Raw genomic sequence first — 6000 nt, forward strand, 5'->3', positions numbered from 1 at the left:
GTGTGTGTGTGTGTGTGTGCGTTTGTGAGTGAGTGAGCTACTGTGCCAACAGTGTGTGTGTGTGTGAGTGTTTGTACTTGAATGGCTACACATTGTGAGCACCAGTTTGAGTTATAGACCTTACAGAGTGAGGACATTTTGGGAAAGTGAGGACATTTTGGCCAGTCTGCACTTTCTGAAACACCTTCAAAGGGCTGTTTGAGGGTTAAGACTCAGTTGTAGTTTTCAGGCCTGGGGTTAGGCATTTACTTGTGATGGTTAAGGTTAGATTAAAGAGTTAGGGAATGCATTATGTCATTTTGTCATTTTTTTTGTGCTTCACATTTATTGTATTCAGAACATGGGGTGGACAAAACTAAACAAAGTCCAACAGAATAAAAACACCCTTTTCATGCACAGAATGTTTACAGAGGAGGTGGACACCTTTCAATATATGACATTAAACCCAAATTGATCAGCTGATTGACAGAAAGTTAATTAAAAAAAAAAAATTTGATAGTCGATTAACAATTAAGCTCTTTTCAAGCACGTAAGGCATACTTTCCCTTCTCAAATGTTAATATTATGGGGTTTTTTGTCTTCTAATGACTATCTAGAGACAGTAACTGAATATCAAATAGTCCAAAATGACATCACCTTGGACTATTTGAACTTGTAAGTTGAACTTGTATTTGAACTTGTAATGGACATTTTTCACATTTTTGTAGACATTTTAGACCAAACAATAACCGAGAAAAGAACTGGCAGAAAAACTGATAATGAAAATAATGGTTAGTTGCAGCCCTATGCATTATACAGTCCAATATAACAACACAAATGAAGTCCTCACAATAACCATGCATTTAAATCATCATCATTCTGTCTCAGCCCTCTAGCTAGGTGAGTTCCATCAGCACTCCTCTCCACGTACACTCCCACACACACACACACACATACACACACACCTCTTGACAAATTAATCTCATATTTTAAAGAGAAGTAGAGTGGGCTTGACCACTAAGCCTCTTGTGGCTCTGATCCTTCTGTCTTCTGACTAGAATTTGAAAGAAGGGGGGGGTGAGTTTGAAGGTGGAGGAGTGTGAAGGGAGGCTGTGATTGCATTTTCACGATACAAATCTCACATAACACCCTGCTCCTTATTCAACTGAACATAGTTCCTGACTCTTGCCCATAGCCCAATGGAAGAAGACAAGAAAGAATAGAAGGCTGGAGATGCCAGGGGAGACATAGCCAAATACTTGAAAGAAGAACGCCTCGGGCATATACTGTATGTACCAGCATGTGAGTGTGTGTGTGTGTGTGTGTGTGTTTGCAGCATTGGTGACTGAAGGTGATTTTGGTTTTGATACTATTTCTGTCCCTCTCTCTGTTGCTGTCGGTCCCGCTTTTGGTTTCAACACTAAAATAAACAGTATTGTATTTGGATACTTTATCATAAGACAGACAAAAAAAAAAGAGAGAGGGGACTAGCATGGTTTTCACAAAGAGCTTGCTGACGGAAAAATATTTTTATTTAATAAGTGCTGCATAGTGAAAAAGATAAGAGAAAGCAAACAGACATTTCAGGCTCGTTAATAATAAGATCTATATTCCAAAACATAATATGCTACTTTGGAAAGAAAGTCTATTAATTATGAAATGCGTACAGTCTGTGTACAAATCAAAGACTCCATAGTCAGTAAAAGAGTTCATTATTTCAAAAACGTGATATTGTTCTGTTTTAAAATTGCCGTCAATCAATTTGTAAGAATAAAGGCGATAATGCTGGACCAAAAGCTTTTCACATTCATTGCTGATTATCAGTAAACACGTTATATTGCCAGGAATTCCTTGCTCTGCCAAGTGCATTAATTGTAAACACAAGTTAAACATTGGGTCTATACTACAATATGAGGTTTTTATAGGGTAATTTGGTGATATTATATTGCTTTTGTATTTCACTTTTTTTTTAATCGCAGTGCTGGCAGTTTCCTTACTGCAGAGGCCGACCACAGCGGAATGAATAGAGGAAACGCTAATTAGCACTGCAGGATTTGTTAAACAATTCCTCTTGAGGACGGAGCAGCATTGCAGCAAGAAGGTAAATATTTGAAGTTGTACAATGGTTACATCTCTAAGTGTCTGCATGTGTGTGTGTGTGTGTGCAAGTCTAGTGATCCAGCAGTCTGATAACCCAACTGGCACGGGTTCTTTAACTTTGAAATTATCAGCTGGGTGGCGAACACTTGCTTTTCCAGCAATTACATCCTTTCTATGTGATGGACATGCACAGGGGGAGAGAGAGAGAGAGAGAGAGAGACACGAGGGGATAAAAACTCCCACGGGGGCCTCATATCGCCTGTGAGCTTAAACTCTGACTGCAGCACTAAATGTTCTGCTCTGTATTATAAACAACCTCTGATGCACTTCACATTGTCCTCTCACTAATTCATGACCCCAATTTTATTAAGGAAATTTAGTTTTGCAGAGAACTCGTGGGGAGGAAGGGAAGAAGTGCGAGCGATTCCATGGGAGAAAGTAGCATTACAGTGCCAGGGGCTACTGCATTCCTGGAATGAAAATTCATAAATAATGCAGGGCTGGATAACAAAAAGAACTCCCCCGCTGTCTCACACAGCACTGCGCTATCCAAAGGCCATGCAATATCACTCAAATCTCAGAAAAACACAAATTATTAGATACAAGCAAAGATTTTTTTGTTAGTGGTTTCTTGACTCAGGACAATAGGAGATCTGCTGACAGCCGAGGCAAAATGCCAGTATCCTAACAACTGGCAATCTGGGCCTAAATTGTCAGGAAGTTGCACTGAAATAATGATGGAGCTCCAAGCCAAGGAGCTGAGCAGCTTCTTTGGATTTCCAAAATGCCATATGCACTGCCCGCTTCACAATAACAAGCCTGAAAATTAAAAAGTGAGTGTGCAACACCCGAAAGAGATAATTAATACAGCGACGACCGCTGTACCACTAACCACTAACTGCTGCTGAGGGGAAACCAGAGTGTGCTGGCACAAGTTGAAATGTAAAACCCGGAATATCTGACTGATTGATAAGTCATGTGGTTAGCCGATTGACTGACAGAAATGCCAATGCCTTATCAGTGGCATGTGCGCAGCATATAATTGGTGGAGTGACATTTCAATTCAAAGACCTGTCCTCTAATTGTGAAGGCGTTGCCATAATGGGTGTGCCATTTCAAATATGCACTTAATCACCGTTCATCACCACCTCCGGTGCAGAAGCCCTGCAGGGCCCAAAAAGTCATCCGCATGTGGACAACAAAGCTTAAACACACACACACACACTTCACCAAGTGCAATTGTATGAGCAGCCCCCCCCAGTTATAATGCACGGCCCATCGACATTACAGTGAAATACAGTGGGAGGTTTACAATCATCAGCCTCCCCAGTTCCCCATACATCTACATCATCTTCGTCATCTGTGTGCATGTGACTGTAAATGTGTTTGCATTTGTGTGAAAGAGACACAGAGGGAGAGAGATAGAGAGTTTGTGTGTGTGTGTTATCTAACCTCCATGCACAGATGCTCTCTATCAATCATAAAGAGCTAAGACAGACTGCCTCATTTTTATCATCACTATCAATAAGGTGCGAGCCGAGGAGGAATTAAGCAACGGTGCCCGCATCATTGTGAGCAGCGTCAGGCAGGGCAGTGACACACAATGCTACACTGGCAGAACGTACTGCATTCGAATCTGTAGGCTTGTAATTAAAGCTGTTGTTGTTATGGTGGTTTTTATGATTTTCTTTTTTTCCTTCGGAGCTTAAAATAATATGGTAGAAGGCAGGTATGTCTGACGGGTGAAACTATCCAAACATCAATACGGTTCTCTGAAAGATGTGTACAGTGGCTGGAGGAGAGTAGTGCATTAGATCCATGTATTGGACATATTGACAAATTGTAGTTTCTGATTACAATGCATTTGCATTTTCAAATGAAAGGTACATAGCTCCTTTCCATTTCCTAGTCAAGCACAGCGAGATTAACAAACCATGCAGGAAAAGTATGGGATGCTTTTGGAACTTTTCTCCTTAATGGAAAAAAATATATTTCGACAATTACTCAGAAATAATTTATTATTTATTTGTTTATTTTTTCCTATTTAATTATTTATTTATTGGCAATATGCCTTCAGTGGTCTACTCGAAGCAATTATTTATAATCTGCTGTGAAGGAGAGGAGTGAGGAGGTCTAATTCAAATCTATCGGAGCATATCCATCCTGGTGCAATTTGCGCTGCCTTCACTATAATTATGATTTATCAAAATGAATTTGCCACGTTAATTATTTACTTTTCACATATTTTAACACTGCCAATGTGGAAAACAAATAAATAAATAAACATATAAGCTAAGAAAGAGGCTTCAACAGTTGTATGAGGTGTTAATAAAAAAAAAAACAGAAACGTATCAGCAGTGAAGGCAGTGGGTCACAGTGTTGAGATGTGTCCTGACGTGCCTGTTGGACCTGTGGTGCTGGTGGTCATGTCTAGCCCGGGCCCGGTATAGGCTGCGTTGATGTTGGAAGACAGAAGGCACGCGTCAGAGAGATCTATACCCCCTGGATCTCCGGTGGCCCTGTTGGCATCATTGGGCTACCTTAGTGCTGATGAAGATGGAGTGGACGAGCCAGAAGTGGAGCAAAAAAAAAAAAAAAAAAACAACTCAAGGCTGCAAGCGTTGCTGAACCGAGGCGAACGCGACACTTGCACACATGAAGCAGGAAGTCTGCTGTTCCGTACTGTACCTGAATTATCAGGATTTAGACTGGTTGTCAGAGAGACGGGCTTGTATGCACAAAGTCTGCATCCGTTCGCTTCAAAGGAGGCGCACTGATTTTCATAAAAACCGCACCATACACACACACACACACACACACATACACACTCTAAATCTATGTCTTTCTCTTTGCCTCTCTCTCTCTCTCTCTCTGACACACATGCACACACACACACAGTGGCCACCGCAACACTGCACAGCACATCTGAACAGCTGATAATAACCATTTCCTGTGAACTCACGTTGTCTCAGCATCCAAGCCGCGTTTAGCCAAGCAACACTGTAGCCGATCTCCCCTTCAATGAGCCCACTAAAGGCCAGAACTGAGCGTACCGCTTACCTTGCCGACGTAGAGCCATTCCTTTAGTCCGATTCCATGCTATAAGAACCCTGCAAATGCTGAAGACTGTGCAATTCCCCCGGTAGAAATGTGAGTTGAGACGCGGTTTCTCCTGCTAAAATGTGGATGAGACACCTCTCTCTCTGTGTATGTGCCTGCTGGTCTGGTTTCGAGGCGGCGGTGCTGATGCTGATGATGCTCGTCTCTCAAATGCCGATAGAGGACGACGAAACGATTTGCGCGGAGAGGAAGGGATCTCCTCTCAGGGGCTGTACGCGGGCCAGCTCCGCTGTGCTGTGTGACAGGGAGCCCGGCGCGGTGCGTTTAGCCGCAGTTGAACCCAAGGTGGCTGACGGGTGATGCTGTTGCTGGTGAGGCTCGGTGCCGCTATAACAGCATCCCCGGATCATACCACCGTACAGAGGAGAAGGGGGTGTGGCACAGACCGGCCACAGACACAAACACGCACAGGCTCTCTCTCGTCAGGAGGTCGTCTGGATCACTAGTTAGACTCATTCAGGTGATGCCGTATGGCCGCACTGTTGTCCTGTGCTGGAATGCTGACTCATTAATTTAGACCCAAAATGGTTTGGTATTTTCTGCCAGTGCTGCTGCTTTAGTTAAAATAAATAAATAACAAAAAATAAAAGAAATATTACCAGCATTTTTCCAAAATCCCAAAACATTTTTTTCCTCAGGAGCAACAGGCCTGCGAGCTGCTGAAGTTTTTTTTTATCACAAAAATCTTTCATATTACTAAAGCAAGCAACAAGCATTACATGCTCTTTACTGTTAGGAATAATCATACAAAGTGTCAGATGATAAAAAGCAACGCATATATGGTCTTTGCAATGCTAAGCA

The 6000-nt window shown here is 42.2% G+C and overlaps 1 protein-coding gene across 1 annotated transcript in view; it reads right to left on the bottom strand.

Annotated features, from left to right (window-relative positions):
• Nucleotides 1–5208, bottom strand: part of tenm1 (teneurin transmembrane protein 1) — a 171588-nt gene extending 166380 nt beyond the window's left edge. Inside the window, exon 1 of the mRNA XM_041047755.1 lies at nt 5140–5208. The gene's annotated coding sequence lies outside the window, so the exon portion shown is untranslated. The remainder of the gene's footprint in view (nt 1–5139) is intronic.
• Nucleotides 5209–6000: the final 792 nt, after the last annotated feature.

The sequence above is a fragment of the Toxotes jaculatrix genome, chromosome 10 (genome assembly GCF_017976425.1).
Source record: "Toxotes jaculatrix isolate fToxJac2 chromosome 10, fToxJac2.pri, whole genome shotgun sequence".
In the NCBI taxonomy this organism is placed as follows: Eukaryota; Metazoa; Chordata; class Actinopteri; family Toxotidae; genus Toxotes; species Toxotes jaculatrix.